At 48.9% G+C, this 18097-nt stretch overlaps 2 long non-coding RNA genes and 1 pseudogene across 3 annotated transcripts; all 3 read left to right on the top strand.

Annotated features, from left to right (window-relative positions):
- Positions 1-1197: 1197 nt before the first annotated feature.
- Positions 1198-4238, top strand: LOC127925630 (suppressor of cytokine signaling 1-like; annotated as a pseudogene).
- Positions 4239-6503: 2265 nt separating this feature from the next.
- Positions 6504-9286, top strand: LOC127925629 (uncharacterized). Of its 2 annotated transcripts, none has more exons than XR_008121626.1 (3): positions 6504-8404; positions 8825-8882; positions 9248-9286. It is a non-coding gene; the product is annotated as an uncharacterized LOC127925629 (long non-coding RNA). The 2 variants fall into 2 exon arrangements; XR_008121625.1 differs by lacking the exon at positions 9248-9286 and adding an exon at positions 8944-8998.
- Positions 9287-16323: 7037 nt separating this feature from the next.
- LOC127925631 (uncharacterized) lies at positions 16324-17632 on the top strand. The gene is made up of 3 exons (XR_008121627.1): positions 16324-16428; positions 16480-16530; positions 17440-17632. It is a non-coding gene; the product is annotated as an uncharacterized LOC127925631 (long non-coding RNA).
- Positions 17633-18097: the final 465 nt, after the last annotated feature.

Below are 18097 nucleotides of genomic sequence, written 5' to 3' on the forward strand. Positions count from 1 at the left end.
TTCCACTAGATGTTGCAACATTGCTGTTATACAGCCTCCACTCTTTAGAAGGCTTTCCACTAGATGTTGGAACATTGCTGCTATAACAGCCTCCCACTCTTCTGGGGAGGCTTTCCACTAGATGTTGGAACATTACTGCGATAACAGCCTCCACTCTTCTGGGAAGGCTTTCCACTAGATGTTGGAACATTGCTGCTATAACAGCCTCCACTCTTCTGGAAAGGCTTTCCACTAGATGTAGGAACATTGCTGCTATAACAGCCTCCAGTCTTCTGGGAAGGCTTTCCACTAGATGTTGGAACATTGCTGCTATAACAGCCTCCACTCTTCTGGGAAGGCTTTCCACTAGATGTTGGAACATTGCTGCTATAACAGCCTCCAGTCTTCTGGGAAGGCTTTCCACTAGATGTTGCAACATTGCTGCTATAACAGCCTCCACTCTTCTGGGAAGGCTTTCCACTAGATGTTGGAACATTGCTGCTATAACAGCCTCCAGTCTTCTGGGAGGCTTTCCACTAGATGTTGGAACATTACTGCTATAACAGCCTCCACTCTTCTGGGAAGGCTTTCCACTAGATGTTGGAACATAGCTGCTATAACAGCCTCCACTCTTCTGGAAGGCTTTCCACTAGATGTTGGAACATGGCACAGCATGAACGAGGACAGATAACGACTCTACACTACAGCAACAACAAGACAGACCATAATACAAGCAGCACAGTGACAGACCAATCAGCATCCTATGTTACTGGGTTCCCATAACAGCTACGTCCATGACGGAGTCCTTGAAACCTGAGACGGAGACTAAACTTTCCAGCGTTTAGTGGTGTGTGTGTCGTCTGTGTCTGTGTCTGTGTGTGTGTGTGTGTGTGTGTGTGTGTGTGTGTGTGTGTGTGTGTGTGTGTGTGTGTGTGTGTGTGTGTGTGTGTGTGTGTGTGTGACCAGCCTATGTTTTATACAGCACCTCAATAACACTGTCGCCTGTCTATCTGTCTGTCTCTTCTCCCAGGATCTCTCAGATCATTCTGGATCTCTCTCTCCTCGCCCTATAGTGGATTTGGATGTGGGATAGTGATCCCAGACACCTCCGCGCTTCTTCAGCCAGCAGGAGTATCTTCTAGTGCGACACCCACACCGTCAGCTGGTTCACAGTGGCTACTACTGGGGATGGGGGATTCAGTGGAGGCTCTCTTCTGTATGATGGTCAGAGACACTCTGGCAGGAACCACAGTGGAACCATCGCAGAACCACACGGCACCCACGCAGAACCAGGACGGAACCCAGCAGCTTCCAGGGAAACCTAGAACACGTAGAACAACAGAACCGCGTTCGAGAACAACAGAACCAACTCCTAGAACAAAGAGAACTTGAACTCTTAGGTCAGAGAATGAACTCTTAGAACAACAGAACCTAGAACATCAGATCCAACTCTTAGAACTAGAATACGGTCCAGACCAGCACAGACAACCGGACCACACCTCCAGACAAGACCAGTTCTGGCGGTGCCCTCCATCCTGGTGGCCTCAACAGAGCAGCTTTAAAGCTACTAGACCCAGTGTCCCTCTCCCCTGGCCAAGCCCCAGTGTCCCTCTCCCCTGTCCAAGCCCCAGTGTCCCTCTCCCCTGGCCAAGCCCCAGTGTCCCTCTCCCCTGGCCAAGCCCCAGTGTCCCTCTCCCTGGCCAAGCCCCAGTGTCCCTCTCCCCTGGCCAAGCCCCAGTGTCCCTCTCCCCTGGCCAAGCCCCAGTGTCCCTCTCCCCTGTCCAAGCCCCAGTGTCCCTCTCCCCTGGCCAAGCCCCAGTGTCCCTCTCCCTGGCCAAGCCCCAGTGTCCCTCTCCCCTGGCCAAGCCCCAGTGTCCCTCTCCCCTGGCCAAGCCCCAGTGTCCCTCTCCCCTGGCCAAGCCCCAGTGTCCCTCTCCCCTGGCCAAGCCCCAGTGTCCCTCCCCTGGCCAAGCCCCAGTGTCCTCTCCCCTGCCTCGGACCTCTTCTCCCTTGCCCAAGATCCGATCCCAGACTCCTGGACCACACACCTCCGGCCCTTCTTCAGCCAGCAGGAGTATCTTCTAGTGCGACACACACACTGTCCAGCTGGTTCACAGTGGCTACTACTGGGGCCCTATGGAGATGGAGGAGGCCCACCGCACCCTGCAACTCACACACGCCTGGGAGCTTCCTCATCAGGTATACACCGCACCCTGCTACACACACACCTCCTGGGAGCTTCCTCATCAGCTATACACCACACCCTGCTCCACACACCGCCTGGGAGCTTCCTCATCAGGTATACACCGCACCCTGCTACTGACACCGCCTGGGAGCTTCCTCATCAGCTATACACCACACCCTGCTCCACACACCGCCTGGGAGCTTCCTCATCAGTATACACCACACACACACACACACACACACCGCCTGGGAGCTTCCTCATCAGGTATACACCACACCCTGCTACACACACCGCCTGGGAGCTTCCTCATCAGGTGTACACCACACCCTGCTACACACACACCGCCTGGGAGCTTCCTCATCAGGTGTACACCACACACCCTGCTACACACACACTGCCTGGGAGCTTCCTCATCAGGTGTACACACACCCTGCTACACACACACCGCCTGGGAGCTTCCTCATCAGGTGTACACCACACCCTGCTATACACACACCGCCTGGGAGCTTCCTCATCAGGTATACTCCATCCTGCTACACACCGCCTGGGAGCTTCCTCATCAGGTATACACCGCACCCTGCTACACACACCGCCTGGGAGCTTCCTCATCATGTGTACACCACACCCTGCTACACACACCGCCTGGGAGCTTCCTCATCAGGTATACACCACACCCTGCTATACACACCGCCTGGGAGCTTCCTCATCAGCTATACACCACACCCTGCTACTGACACACCACCTGGGGCTTCCTCATCAGGTATACACCGCACCCTGCTACACACACCGCCTGGGAGCTTCCTCATCAGCTATACACACACCCTGCTGACACACCGCCTGGGAGCTTCCTCATCAGGTATACACTCGCACCCCTGCTACACACACCGCCTGGGAGCTTCCTCATCAGGTATACACCTGCTACACACACCGCCTGGGAGCTTCCTCATCAGGTATACTCCGCACCCTGCTACACACACCGCCTGGGAGCTTCCTCATCAGGTATACACCACACACACACTGCCTGGGAGCTTCCTCATCAGGTATACTCTGCATCCTGCTACTCACACTGCCTGGGAGCTTCCTCATCAGGTATACACCACACACACACACCGCCTGGGAGCTTCCTCGTCAGGTATACTCCGCACCCTGCTAAACACACCGCCTGGGAGCTTCCTCATCAGGTATACACCACACACACACACACCGCCTGGGAGCTTCCTCATCAGGTATACACCACACCCTGCTACACACACCGCCTGGGAGCTTCCTCATAAGGTATACACCACACCCTGCTACACACACCGCCCTGGGAGCTTCCTCATCAGGTATACACCACACACACACACACCGCCTGGGAGCTTCCTCATCAGGTATACACCACACCCTGCTACTCACACCCGCCTGGGAGCTTCCTCATCAGATATACACCACACACACACACACACCGCCTGGGAGCTTCCTCATCAGGTATACACCACACCCTGCTACTCACACCGCCTGGGAGCTTCCTCATCAGGTATACACCACACCCTGCTACACACACCGCCTGGGAGCTTCCTCATCAGGTATACACCACACCCTGCTACACACACCGCCTGGGAGCTTCCTCATCAGGTATACACCACACCCTGCTACACACACCGCCTGGGAGCTTCCTCATCAGGAAACAAACAAGCACAGCCCCCCTTGCTGTTCCGTCCTGTGTAACGTTGTGCTGTCGTGTGGTTGTGTGGTTGCCAGGGACAGCAGTCAACCGGACGTCTTCTTCACCCTCAGTTACCACGGCGACCGGGGGCCCGTCAGTGTCCGCGTCCTCCCTGACCAGTCAGAGTTTCCGCCTCAACGGCAGTAACAAAGGCCTTTGATTCGTTGTTCTCCTTGCTGCGGTTCTACGTGGAGTCGTCCCATAGGCGGCTGCGGAGGGCGTGGCGCAGGAGCGACCCATGACCTTACAGCAGCTGTGTAGGGGACGGATCGTGGAGTTGTACGGAGCGGAGAGGATAAATTCACTACCTGGGCTTAACCAGGTGGTCATACAGTATCTACAGGACTATCCTTATAGTATATAGACACACCCTCCCTACCGGAGAGTTTGGGGCACCACTTCCCGTTTCAACAGACTGAAACTCTCTGAACGGTACTGACCCGAAACTACAATGGAGTGGAGCCCCAGAAAACAGAATTGGAATTTGCTGTTTTATACACTCTCTGTCTCTGTTCTGGTTCTGTGGTTCTGTCTCTGGTCTGGTTCTGTCTCTGTTCTGTGGTTCTTATCTGTGTGGTTCTGTCTCTGGTCTGTGGTTCTGTCTCTGGTCTGGTTCTGTCTCTGGTCTGTGGTTCTGTCTCTGGTCTGGTTCTGTGGTTCTGTCTCTGGTCTGGTTCTGTCTCTGTTCTGTGGTTCTGTCTCTGGTCTGGTTCTGTGGTTCTGTCTCTGGTCTGGTTCTGTGGTTCTGTCTCTGGTCTGGTTCTGTCTCTGGTCTGGTTCTGTCTCTGTTCTGTGGTTCTTATCTGTGGCGTTCTGTCTCTGGTCTGGTTCTGTGGTTCTGTCTCTGGTCTGTGGTTCTGTCTCTGGTCTGTGGTTCTTATCTGTGGCGTTCTGTCTCTGGTCTGGTTCTGTGGTTCTGGTCTCTCTGTGATTCTGTCTCTTGGGCCAGTTCTAGGCTGGTCATGTTATGTACTGTAGTTCTGGTCTGTGGTTCTGAAGGTTCAGTGGGTTGGTTTCCCACACCTTATTCTAAAATGGATTTAAAAAATGTTTCCCTCAACAATCTACACACAATACCCCATAATGACATCACAATACCCCATAATGACATCACAATACCCCATAATGACATCACAATACCACATAATGACATCACAATACCACATAATGACATCACAATAACCCATAATGACATCACAATACCACATAATGACCTCACAATACCCCATAATGACATCACAATACCACATAATGACATCACAATAACCCATAATGACATCACAATACCCCCATAATGACATCACAATACCCCCATAATGACAAAGCGAAAACAGGCTTTTAGAATTTTGGGCAAAAAAATAAAACAGATACCTTATTTCCATAAGTATTCAGACCTTTTACTATGAGACTTGAAATTGAGCTCAGGTGCATCCTGTTTACATTGATCATCCTTGAGATGTTTCTCGACTTGATTGGAGTCCACCGTCTCAAATGGAAGAAGTTTAGAACCACCAAGACTTCCTAGAGCCGCCCGCCCAGACAAACTGACCAATCAGGGGAGAAAGGCCCTTGGTCAGTCTTTACTCACAACATGCTACATGCTATTGAGTCTTTGCTAACGAGTGGTCCTTCTGTAGCTCAGTTGGTAGAGCATGGCGCTTGTAACGCCAGGGTAGTGGGTTCGATTCTCGGGACCACCCATACGTAGAATGTATGCACACATGACTGTAAGTCGCTTTGGATAAAAGCGTCTGCTAAATGGCATATAATATTATTATATTATTATTATTATATTAACGACATGCTACATGCTATTGAGTCTTTACTAGCGACATGCTACATGCTATTGAGTCTTTACTAGCGACATGCTACATGCATTTGAGTCTTTATTAGCGACATGCTACATGCTATTGAGTCTTTACTAGCGATATGCTACATGCTATTGAGTCTTTACTAGCGACATGCTACATGCTATTGAGTTTTTACTAACGACATGCTACATGCTATTGAGTCTTTACTAACGACATACTACATGCATTTGAGTCTTTACTAGCGACATGCTACATGCTATTGAGTCTTTACTAGCGACATGCTACATGCTATTGAGTCTTTACTAGCGACATGCTACATGCATTTGAGTCTTTACTAGCGACATGCTACATGCTATTGAGTCTTTACTAGCGACATGCTACATGCTATTGAGTCTTTACTAGCGACATGCTACATGCTATTAGTCTTTACTAGCGACATGCTACATGCTATTGAGTCTTTACTAGCGACATGCTACATGGTATTGAGTCTTTACTAGCGACATGCTACATGCTATTGAGTCTTTACTAGCGACATGCTACATGGTATTGAGTCTTTACTAGCGACATGCTACATGGTATTGAGTCTTTACTAGTGACATGCTACATGCTATTGAGTCTTTACTAGCGACATGCTACATGGTATTGAGTCTTTACTAGCGACATGCTACATGCTATTGAGTCTTTACTAGCGACATGCTACATGCTATTGAGTCTTTACTAGCGACATGCTACATGGTATTGAGTCTTTACTAGCGACATGCTACATGCTATTGAGCCTTTACTAGCGACATGCTACATGCTATTGAGTCTTTACTAACGACATGCTACATGCTATTGAGTCTTTACTAGCGACATGCTACATGCATTTGAGTCTTTACTAGCGACATGCTACATGCTATTGAGTCTTTACTAGCGACATGCTACATGCTATTGAGTCTTTACTAGCGACATGCTACATGCTATTGAGTCTTTACTAGCGACATGCTACATGCTATTGAGTCTTTACTAGCGACATGCTACATGTTATTGAGTCTTTACTAGCGACATGCTACATGCTATTGAGTCTTTACTAGCGACATGCTACATGCTATTGAGTCTTTACTAGCGACATGCTACATGGTATTGAGTCTTTACTAGCGACATGCTACATGGTATTGAGTCTTTACTAGCGACATGCTACATGCTATTGAGTCTTTACTAGCGACATGCTACATGGTATTGAGTCTTTACTAGCGACATGCTACATGCTATTGAGCCTTTACTAGCGACATGCTACATGCTATTGAGTCTTTACTAACGACATGCTACATGCTATTGAGTCTTTACTAGCGATATGCTACATGTATTTGAGTCTTTACTAGCCGATATGCTACATGCATTTGAGTCTTTACTAGCGACATGCTACATGCTATTGAGTCTTTACTAGCGAAATGCTACATGCTATTGAGTCTTTACTAGCGATATGCTACATGTATTTGAGTTTTACTTGATATGCTACATGCTATTGAGTCTTTACTAGCAACATGCTACATGCTATTGAGTAAAGCCAGAGTGTCTATGTATGTGCTCTAACCACTAGGCTACCTGCCGCCCCAGAGCGACCTGTCTAACAGAACACAGAGAGTGTTCTTTAATGGAAGCCTGTACAACAAAATCAAAGGTAGAATCAGGAATTCCCCAGGGCAGCTGTTTGGCACCTACTTTTTCAATCTTTACCAACAACAGTCCAATGACATTTGAGTAAAGCCAGTGAGTCTATGTATGCGGATGACTCAGCACCGTACACGTCAGCTACTACAGCGACTGAAATGACTGCAACACTTAACATAGAGCTGCAGTTAGTTTCAGAATGGGTGGCAAGGAATAAGTTAGTCCTCTAAATATTTCCAAAACTTAAAAGCGTTTTTATTTTGGACAAATCACTCACTAAACCCTTAAACCTCAACTACCTCTCGTATTGAGTAATGAGTCATGTGGAAATTGAGCAAGTTGAGCTGACTAAACTGCTTGTAGCGTGAAACTGAAACAGTAACTCAGGCCACTTTAATAATGTTTACATATCTTACTTACTCCCTCTATCACATGTATCACATGATATATACTGCATTTTATACCACCGGTGAGGAAGAGTCAAAGCAGAGCAACCAGGAAGTAATTACCACTAGGAAACCAGTAGGCGGCGCAGTAACTCACTGCTCTCTGACATCTTGTCAATTATATCATCTTTGTCAAGTCAGGAAGTAATTACCGCCTGTTGATGAAGCGTCCTAGCATAGCAGAGCAACCAGGAAGTAATTACCACTAGGAAACCAGTAGGCGGCGCAGTAACTCACTGCTCTCTGACATCTTGTCAATTATATCATCTTTGTCAAGTCAGGAAGTAATTGCCGCTGGTAACAATATGATTGTCGGCCATGTTTTCTCGAGTTATATGCAGCTTCGTGTGTCTTGTGTCCTCTGTAGCTGAGCCCACATTTACCAACAACTTTAACTACATCCATCACACGTTCCGTGACCTGCCTGCCTCCTCTTTCTGACCTGGTCGTTGAACAGACATTATCACTCAGAAGGGTACGGATGTCTGCTCTGCTCTGAGGGAAAAAGGCTTCTGTCCTTTCTCTATGGGTCTTCTCTCATGTTCCTGTCTCTGATGGGAGTGTTTCCAGGCCTCCTTTCTCTATGGGTCTTCTCTCATGTTCCTGTCTCTGATGGGAGTGTTTCCAGGTCTCCTTTCTCTATGGGTCTTCTCTCATGTTCCTGTCTCTGATGGGGGTGTTTCCAGGCTCTCCTTTCTCTATGGGTCTTCTCTCATGTTCCTGTCCTCTCTGATGGGAGTGTTTCAGGCCTCCTTTCTCTATGGGTCTTCTCTCATGTTCCTGTCTCTGATGGGTGTGTTTCCAGGCCTCCTTTCTCTATGGGTCTTCTCTCATGTTCCTGTCCTCTCTGATGGGCGTGTTTCCAGGCCTCCTTTCTCTATGGGTCTTCTCTCATGTTCCTGTCTCTGATGGGCGTGAGCCAGGCCTGAGTTTTCTCTATTGGTCTTCTCTCATGTTCCTGTCCTCTCTGATGGGCGTGTTTCCATGGCCTCCTTTCTCTATGGGTCTTCTCTCATGTTCCTGTCCTCTCTGATGGGCGTGTTTCCAGGCCTCCTTTCTCTATGGGTCTTCTCTCATGTTCCTGTCTCTGATGGGCGTGTTTCCAGGTCTCCTTTCTCTATGGGTCTTCTCTCATGTTCCTGTCTCTCTCTGATGGGCTGTTTCCAGGCCTCCTTTCTCTATGGGTCTTCTCTCATGTTCCTGTCCTCTCTGATGGGCGTGTTTCCAGTGGCCTCCTTCTCTATGGGTCTCTCTCTGTTCCTGTGACTCTCTGATGGGCGTGTTGACTCTTTCCTCCTTTCTCTATACTGGTCTTCTCTCTGTTCCTGTCTCTCTGATCTCTGTTTCCACCTCTCCTTTCTCTCTGGGTCTTCTCTCATGTTCCTGTCTCTCTCTGATGGTCGTGTTTCCAGGCCTCCTTTCTCTATGGGTCTTCTCTCTCTGTCCCTGTCTCTCTCTGATCGTGTTTCAGGCCTCCTTTCTCTATGGGTCTTCTCTCATGTTCCTGTCCTCTCTCTCTCTCTGTTTCCAGGCCTCTCTTTGACAAATGCACTACCACTGGCTGAAGGTTTTTGTGAATGACAAGACACACTGAGCAGAACAAGGAGTCTCTTACTTCATTGTCTCTCGTCCATTTTCTGTCTTGTGTCATCTTTCTGGAATCTCTGGGAATGACTCTTTCCTCTTCCCTATCTGTCTTTGAACCTCTCTCTCTCTCTCTCTCTCTCTCTCTCTCTCTCTCTCTCTCTCTCCTCTCTCTCTCTCTCTCTGTCTCTCTCTCTCTCTCTCTCTCTCTCTCTCTACCTCTCTCTCTCTCTCTCTCTCTCTCTCTCTCTCTGTCTCTCTCTCTCTCTCTCTCTCTCTCTCTCTCTCTCTCTCTCTCTCTCTCTCTCTGTCTCTCTCTCTCTCTCTGTCTCTGCACATCTGGTTGCTCTGCAGAATGATATTAACATTGTAAATAACATTATAATAAATTGTAAATAACTTAAACTTGTATTATTTGTGCAAGTCATTGATTGTATGTCTCCCCGATTACAGTCCTACTGATAATCTCATAAATAAAGCAGATATGCATCTAAAATCATAGCGTACAGGTCTGTTAATTTGGAGTGGCCTCTTAGTTTTTAACCCAGAGCTTTATGTTATTACTGTAACTTGTAATGCTGGTACTTATGGTGCTAATGATCTTTGTCATTTCCTGTGCTGTGTCACACTGACTACTGTGTAGAATAGAATGCCCTTCTTGCCTTGTCACTCAGATCGTTCACAGCTTTGTGGAAGTTACCTGTGGCACTGATGTTTAGGCCAAGGTATGTATAGGTTGTGTGCTCTAGGGCAACGGTGTCAAAATGGAATTTGTATTAAAAAAATTATTTCACCTTTATTTAACCAGGTAGGCAAGTTGAGAACAAGTTCTCATTTACAATTGCGACCTGGCCAAGATAAAGCAAAGCAGTTTGACAGATACAACGACACAGAGTTACACATGGAGTAAAACAAACATACAGTCAATAATACAGTATAAACAAGTCTATATACGATGTGAGCATTTGTGGTCCTGGACTGGACTTTTTTGGAACACCATTATTTTGGTCTTACTGAGATTTACTGTCAGGGCCCAGGTCTGACAGAATCTGTGCACATAAGATCTAGGTGCTGCTGTAGGCCCTCCTTGGTTGGTGACAGAAGCACCAGATCATCAAACAGCAGACATTTGACTTCGGATTCTAGCAGGGGAGGCCGGGTGCTGCAGACTTTTCTAGTGCCGCGCCAGTTCGTTGATATATATGTTGAAGAGGATGGGGCTTAAGCTGCATCCCTGTCTCACCCCACGGTCCTGTGGGAAGAAATTTGTGTGTTTTTGCCTATTTTAACCGCACACTTGTTGTTTGTGTACATGGATTTTCTAATGTCGTATGTTTTACCCCCAACACCACTTTCCATAAATTTGTATAGCAGACCCTATACAAATTTGTTGAGTTGAAGGCTTTTTTGAAATCAACAAAGCATGAGAAGACTTTGCCTTTTTTTTGGTTTGTTTGTTTGTCAATTAGGGTGTGCAGGGTGAATACATGGTCTGTTGTACGGTAATTTGGTAAAAAGCCAATTTGACATTTGCTCAGTACATTGTTTTCATTGAGGAAATGCACGAGTCTGCTGTTAATGATAAAGCAGAGGATTTTCCCAAGGTTGCTGTTGACGCATATCCCACGGTAGTTATTGGGGTCAAATTTGTCTCCACTTTTGTGGATTGGGGTGATCAGTCCTTGGTTCCAAATATTGGGAAGATGCCAGAGCTAAGTATGATGTTAAAGAGTTTTAGTGCGTGTGTAATAGTGGGGGTTGGGCCTGGGCGTGTGTAATAGTGGGGGTTGGGCCTGTTTGCCCGCTCACGGCCTGGGCGTGTGTAATAGTGGGGGTTGGGCCTGGGCGTGTGTAATAGTGGAGGTTGGGCCTGGGCGTGTGTAATAGTGGGGTTGGGCCTGGGCGTGTGTAATAATGGGGGTTGGGCCTGGGCGTGTGTAATAGTGGGGGTTGGGCCTGGGCGTGTGTAATAGTGTGGGGGTTGGGCCTGGGCGTGTGTAATAGTGGGGGTTGGGCCTGGGCGTGTGTAATAGTGGGGGTTGGGCTGGGCGTGTGTAATAGTTTGGGGTTGGGCCTGGGCGTGTGTAATAATGGGGGTTGGGCCTAGGCGTGTGTGTAATAATGGGGTTCGGCCTGGGCGTGTGTAATAGTGGGGGTTGGGCCTGGGCGTGTGTAATAGTGGGGGTTGGGCCTGTTTGCCCGCTCACGGCCTGGGCGTGTGTAATAGTGGGGGGGTTGGGCCTGGGCGTGTGTAATAGTGAGGGTTGGGCCTGGGCGTGTGTAATAGTGGGGGTTGGGCCTGTTTGCCCGCTCACGGCCTGGGCGTGTGTAATAGTGGGGTTGGGCCTGGGCGTGTGTAATAGTGGGGGTTGGGCCTGGGCGTGTGTAATAGTGGGGGTTGGGCCTGGGCGTGTGTAATAGTGGGGGTTGGGCCTGGGCGTGTGTAATAGTGGGGGGGTTGGGCCTGGGCGTGTGTAATAGTGGGGTTGGGCCTGGGCGTGTGTAATAGTGGGGGTTGGGCCTAGGCGTGTGTAATAGTGGAGGTTGGGCCTGGGCGTGTGTAATAATGGGGTTCGGCCTGGGCGTGTGTAATAGTGGGGGTTGGGCCTGGGCGTGTGTAATAGTGGGGGTTGGGCCTGGGCGTGTGTAATAGTGGGGGTTGGGCCTGGGCGTGTGTAATAGTGGGGGTTGGGCCTGGGTGTGTGTGATAGTGGGGGTTGGGCCTGGGCGTGTGTAATAGTGGGGGTTGGGCCTGTTTGCCCGCTCACGGCCTGGGCGTGTGTAATAGTGGGGGTTGGGCCTGGGAGTGTGTAATAGTGGGGGTTGGGCCTGGGCGTGTGTAATAGTGGGGGTTGGGCCTGGCGTGTGTAATAGTGGGGGGTTGGGCCTGGGCGTGTGTAATAATGGGGTTGGGCCTGGGCGTGTGTAATAGTGGGGTTGGGCGTGTTTGCCCGCTCAGCCTGGGTGTGTGTAATAGTGGGGGTTGGGCCTGGGCGTGTGTAATAGTGGGGGTTGAGCCTGGGCGTGTGTAATAATGGGGGTTGGGCCTGGGCGTGTGTAATAGTGGGGGTTGAGCCTGGGCGTGTGTAATAGTGGGGGTTGGGCCTGTTTGCCCGCTCACGGCCTGGGTGTGTGTAATAGTGGGGGTTGGGCCTGGGCGTGTGTAATAGTGGGGTTGGGCCTGTTTGCCCGCTCACGGCCTGGGTGTGTGTAATAGTGGGGTTGGGTGGGTGTGACTTCTCTCCCTCTCTGCTCCATCTTTCCGTTTCTGACCGTCCATTGCGACTTGTCTAAACTGTCCGTAGAGAAGCAGGTAGACGGTTGCTATGTGCATCGCAGAGACCATTTTTGCACAGGGACACTGCAGCGAGAGAGTTGGAGCTCTATTCCACAGTACTACATAGAGCCATGAGAGTTGGAGTCGCACCTGATGTGTGGATTCTCCGTCAACTCTTGCTTGCTATATTATCGCTGGTCAAGTTGACTATTCACGGCAAAGCGACCCTCAGGCCAAAACGACCCTCAAGCCAAAATGACCCTCGGGCCTAAACGACCCTCGGGCCAAAACGACCCTCGGGCCAAAACGACCCTCGGGCCAAAACTACCCTCGGGCCAAAACGACCCTCGGGCCAAAACGACCCTCGGGCCAAAACGACCCTCGGGCCAAAACGACCCTCAAGCCAAAAGCGACCCTCGGGCCAAAGCGACCCTTGGGCCAAAGCGACCCTCTGGCCAAAAGCGACCCTCTTGCGACCCTCAGGCCAAAAGCGACCCTCAGGCCAAAATGACCCTCAGGCCAAAACGAGTAACCATGGAGTAACCATGGATTGTAAACTGTCATGGTCAACAGTAGCTAAGATGGGGAGAAGTCTGTCCATAATAAAGTGCTGCTCTACCTTCATATCACTACCAACAAGGCAGGTCCTACAGGCCCTAGTTTCTACCTTCTTCAAATCAAATTTATTTATACAGCCCTTCGTACATCAGCTGATATCTCAAAGTGCTGTACAGAAACCCAGCATAAAGCCCCAAACAGCAAGCAATGCAGGTGTAGAAGCACGGTGGCTAGGAAAAACTCCCTAGAAAGGCCAAAACCTAGGAAGAAACCTAGAAAGGAACCAGGCTATGTGGGGTGGCAAGTCCTCTTCTGGCTGTGCCGGGTAGAGAGGAACCAGGCTATGTGGGGTGGCCAGTCCTCTTGTGGCTGTGCCGGGTGGAGATTATAACAGAACATGGCCAAGATGTTCAAATGTTCATAAATGACCAGCATGGTCGTATAATAATAAGGCAGAACAGTTGAAACTGGAGCAGCACGGCCAGGTGGACTGGGGACAGCAAGGAGTCATCATATCAGGTAGTCCTGGGGCATGGTCCTAGGGCTCAGGTCAGTTGAAACTGGAGCAGCAGCACGGCCAGGTGGACTGGGGACTGCAAGGAGTCATCATGTCAGGTAGTCCTGGGGCATGGTCCTAGGGCTCAGGTCAGTTGAAACTGGAGCAGCAGCACGGCCAGGTGGACTGGGGACTGCAAGGAGTCATCATGTCAGGTAGTCCTGGGGCATGGTCCTAGGGCTCAGGTCCTCCGAGAGAGAGAAAGAAAGAAAGAAAGAGAGAAGGAGAGAATTAGAGAATGCACACTTAGATTCACACAGGACACCGAATAGGACAGGAGAAGTACTCCAGATATAACAAACTGACCCTAGCCCCCCGACACAAACTACTGCAGCATAAATACTGGAGGCTGAGACAGGAGGGTCAGGAGACACTGTGGCCCCATCCGAGGACACCCCCGGACAGGGCCAAACAGGAAGGATATAACCCCACCCACTTTGCCAAAGCACAGCCCCACACCACTAGAGGGATATCTTCAACCACCAACTTACCATCCTGAGACAAGGCCGATAAAGCCCACAAAGATCTCCGCCACGGCACAACCCAGGGGCGCCACCCAGACAGGATGACCACATCAGTGAATCAACCCACTCAGGTGACGCACCCCTTCCAGGGACAGCATGAGAGAGCCCCAGTAAGCCAGTGACTCAGCCCCTGTAATAGGGTTAGAGGCAGAGAATCCCAGTGGAAAGGGAACCGGCCAGGCAGAGACAGCAAGGGCGGTTCGTTGCTCCAGAGCCGTTCCGTTCACCTTCCCACTCCTGGGCCAGACTACACTCAATCATATGACCCACTGAAGAGATGAGTCTTCAGTAAAGACTTAAAGGTTGAGACCGGTTGTGTCTCTGACATGGGTAGGCAGACCGTTCCATAAAAATGGAGCTCTATAGGAGAAAGCCCTGCCTCAGCTGTTTGCTTAGAAATTCTAGGGACAATTAGGAGGCCTGCGTCTTGTGACCGTAGCCGTGTAGGTATGTACGGCAGGACCAAATCAGAGACTATCAACACTATCAACAAGGCAGGTCCTACAGGCCCTAGTTTCTACCTTCTTCACAACACTATCAACAAGGCAGGTCCTACAGGCCCTAGTTTCTACCTTCTTAACAACACTATCAACAAGGCAGGTCCTACAGGCCCTAGTTTCTACCTCCTTAACAACACTATCAACAAGGCAGGTCCTACAGGCCCTAGTTTCTACCTTAACAACACTGGCCAAGGCAGGTCCTACAGGTCCTAGTTTCTACCTTCTTAACAGCACTATCAACAAGGCAGGTCCTACAGGCCATAGTTTCTACCTTCTTAACAACACTATCAACAAGGCAGGTCCTACAGGCCCTAGTTTCTACCTTCTTAACAACACTATCAACAAGGCAGGTCCTTCAGGCCCTAGTTTCTACCTTCTTAACAACACTATCAACAAGACAGGTCCTACAGGCCATAGTTTCTACCTTCTTAACAACACTATCAACAAGGCAGGTCCTTCAGGCCCTAGTTTCTACCTTCTTAACAACACTATCAACAAGGCAGGTCCTAAGGTCCTAGTTTCTACCTTCTTAACAACACTATCAACAAGGCAGGTCCTACAGAAACCCAGTTTCTACCTTCTTAACAACACTATCAACAAGACAGGTCCTACAGGCCCTAGTTTCTACCTTCTTAACAACACTATCACCAAGGCAGGTCCACAGGCTCTAGTTTCTACCTTCTTAAACAACACTATCAACAAGGAGGTCCTACAGGCCTAGTTTCTGCCTTCTTAACAGCACTATCAACAAGGCAGGTACTACAGGCCCTGGATTCTACCTTCTTAACAACACTATCACCAAGGCAGGTTCAAATAGTTCTACCTTCTTAACAACACTATCAACAAGGCAGGTCCTACAGGCACTAGTTTCTACCTTTTTAACAGCACTATCAACAAGGCAGGTCCTACAGGCCCTAGTTTCTACCTTCTTAACAACACTATCAACAAGGCAGGTCCTACAGGTCCTAGTTTCTACCTTCTTAACAACACTATCAACAAGGCAGGTCCTACAGGCCCTAGTTTCTACCTTCTTAACAACACTATCAGCAGGTCCTACAGGCCCTAGTTTCTACCTTCTTAACAGGACTATCAACAAGGCAGGTCCTACAGGCCCTAGTTTCTACCTTCTTAACAACACTATCAACAAGGCAGGTCCTACAGGCCCAGTTTCTGCCTTCTTAACAGCACTATCAACAAGGCAGGTACTACAGGCCCTGGTTTCTACCTTCTTAACAACACTATCACCAAGGCAGGTCCTACAGGCCATAGTTTCTACCTTCCTTAACAACACTATCAACAAGGCAGGTCCTGCAGGCACTAGTTTCTACCTTTTTAACAACACTATCAACAAGGCAGGTCCTACAGGCACTAGTTTCTACCTTTTTAACAACACTATCAACAAGACAGGTCCTGCCCTAGTTTCTACCTTCTTAACAACACTATCAACAAGGCAGGTCCTACAGGCTAGTTTCTACCTTCATAACAACACTATCAACAAGGCAGGTCCAGGCCCTAGTTTCTACCTTCTTAACAACACTATCAACAAGACAGGTCCTACAGGCCCTAGTTTCTACCTTCTTAACAACACTATCAACAAGGCAGGTCCTACAGGCCATAGTTTCTACCTTCTTAACAACACTATCAACAAGGCAGGTCCTACAGGCCCTAGTTTCTACCTTCTTAGCAACACTATCAACAAGGCAGGTCCTACAGGCCATAGTTTCTACCTTCTTAACAACACTATCAACAAGGCAGGTCCTACAGGCCCTAGTTTCTGCCTTCTTAACAACACTATCAACAAGACAGGTCCTAAGGCCCTAGTTTCTACCTTCTTAACAACACTAGACAAGGCAGGTCCTACAGGCCCTAGTTTCTACCTTCTTAACAACACTATCAACAAGGCAGGTCCTACAGGCCCTAGTTTCTACCTTCTTAACAACACTATCAACAAGGCAGGTCCTACAGGCCAGTTTCTACCTTCTTAACAACACTATCAACAAGGCAGGTCCTACAGGCACTAGTTTCTACCTTTTTAACAGCACTATCAACAAGGCAGGTCCTACAGGCCTAGTTTCTTGCTTCTTAACAACACTATCAACAAGGCAGGTCCTACAGGCCTAGTTTCTACCTTCTTAACAGCACTATCAACAAGGCAGGTCCTACAGGCCCTGGTTTCTACCTTCTTAACAACACTATCAACAAGGCAGGTCCTACAGGCCCTAGTTTCTACCTTCTTAACAACACTATCAACAAGGCAGGTCCTACAGGCCCTAGTTTCTACCTTCTTAATAACACTATCAACAAGATAGGTCCTACAGGTCCTAGTTTCTACCTTCTTAACAACACTATCAACAAGGCAGGTCCTTCAGGCCCTAGTTTCTTCCTTCTTAACAACACTATCAACAAGGAGGTCCTACAGGTCCTAGTTTCTACCTTCTTAACAATACTATCAACAAGGCAGGTCCTTCAGGCCCTAGTTTCTACCTTCTTAACAACACTATCAACAAGGCAGGTCCTACAGGCCTAGTTTCTACCTTCTTAACAACACTATCAACAAGACAGGTCCTACAGGCCTCAGTTTCTACCTTCTTAACAACACTATCAACAAGGCAGGTCCTACAGGCCCTAGTTTCTACCTTCTTAGCAACACTATCAACAAGGCAGGTCCTACAGGCCATAGTTTCTACCTTCTTAACAACACTATCAACAAGGCAGGTCCTACAGGCCCTAGTTTCTGCCTTCTTAACAGCACCATCAACAAGACAGGTCCTACAGGCCATAGTTTCTACCTTCTTAACAACACTATCAACAAGGCAGGTCCTTCAGGCCCTAGTTTCTACCTTCTTAACAACACTATCAACAAGGCAGGTCCTACAGGTCCTAGTTTCTACCTTCTTAACAACACTATCAACAAGGCAGGTCCTTCAGGCCCTAGTTTCTACCTTCTTAACAACACTATCAACAAAGCAGGTCCTACAGGCCCTAGTTTCTACCTTCTTAACAACACTATCAACAAGGCAGGTCCTACAGGCCTAGTTTCTACCTTCTTAACAACACTATCAACAAGGCAGGTCCTACAGGCCCTAGTTTCTACCTTCTTAACAACACTATCAACAAGGCAGGTCCTACAGGCCCTAGTTTCTACCTTCTTAACAACACTATCAACAAGGCAGGTCCTTCAGGCCCTAGTTTTGTCGCACCTGGACTACTGTTCAGTCTTGTGGTCAGGTGCCACAAAAGAGGGACTTAGGAAAATTGCAGTTTTCTCAGAACAGAGAAGCACAGACCTTAAATATACACTGAGAGCATTAATGATGTGCAT

Source organism: Oncorhynchus keta, unplaced genomic scaffold (assembly GCF_023373465.1).
Source record: "Oncorhynchus keta strain PuntledgeMale-10-30-2019 unplaced genomic scaffold, Oket_V2 Un_contig_5952_pilon_pilon, whole genome shotgun sequence".
Lineage (NCBI taxonomy): Eukaryota > Metazoa > Chordata > Actinopteri > Salmoniformes > Salmonidae > Oncorhynchus > Oncorhynchus keta.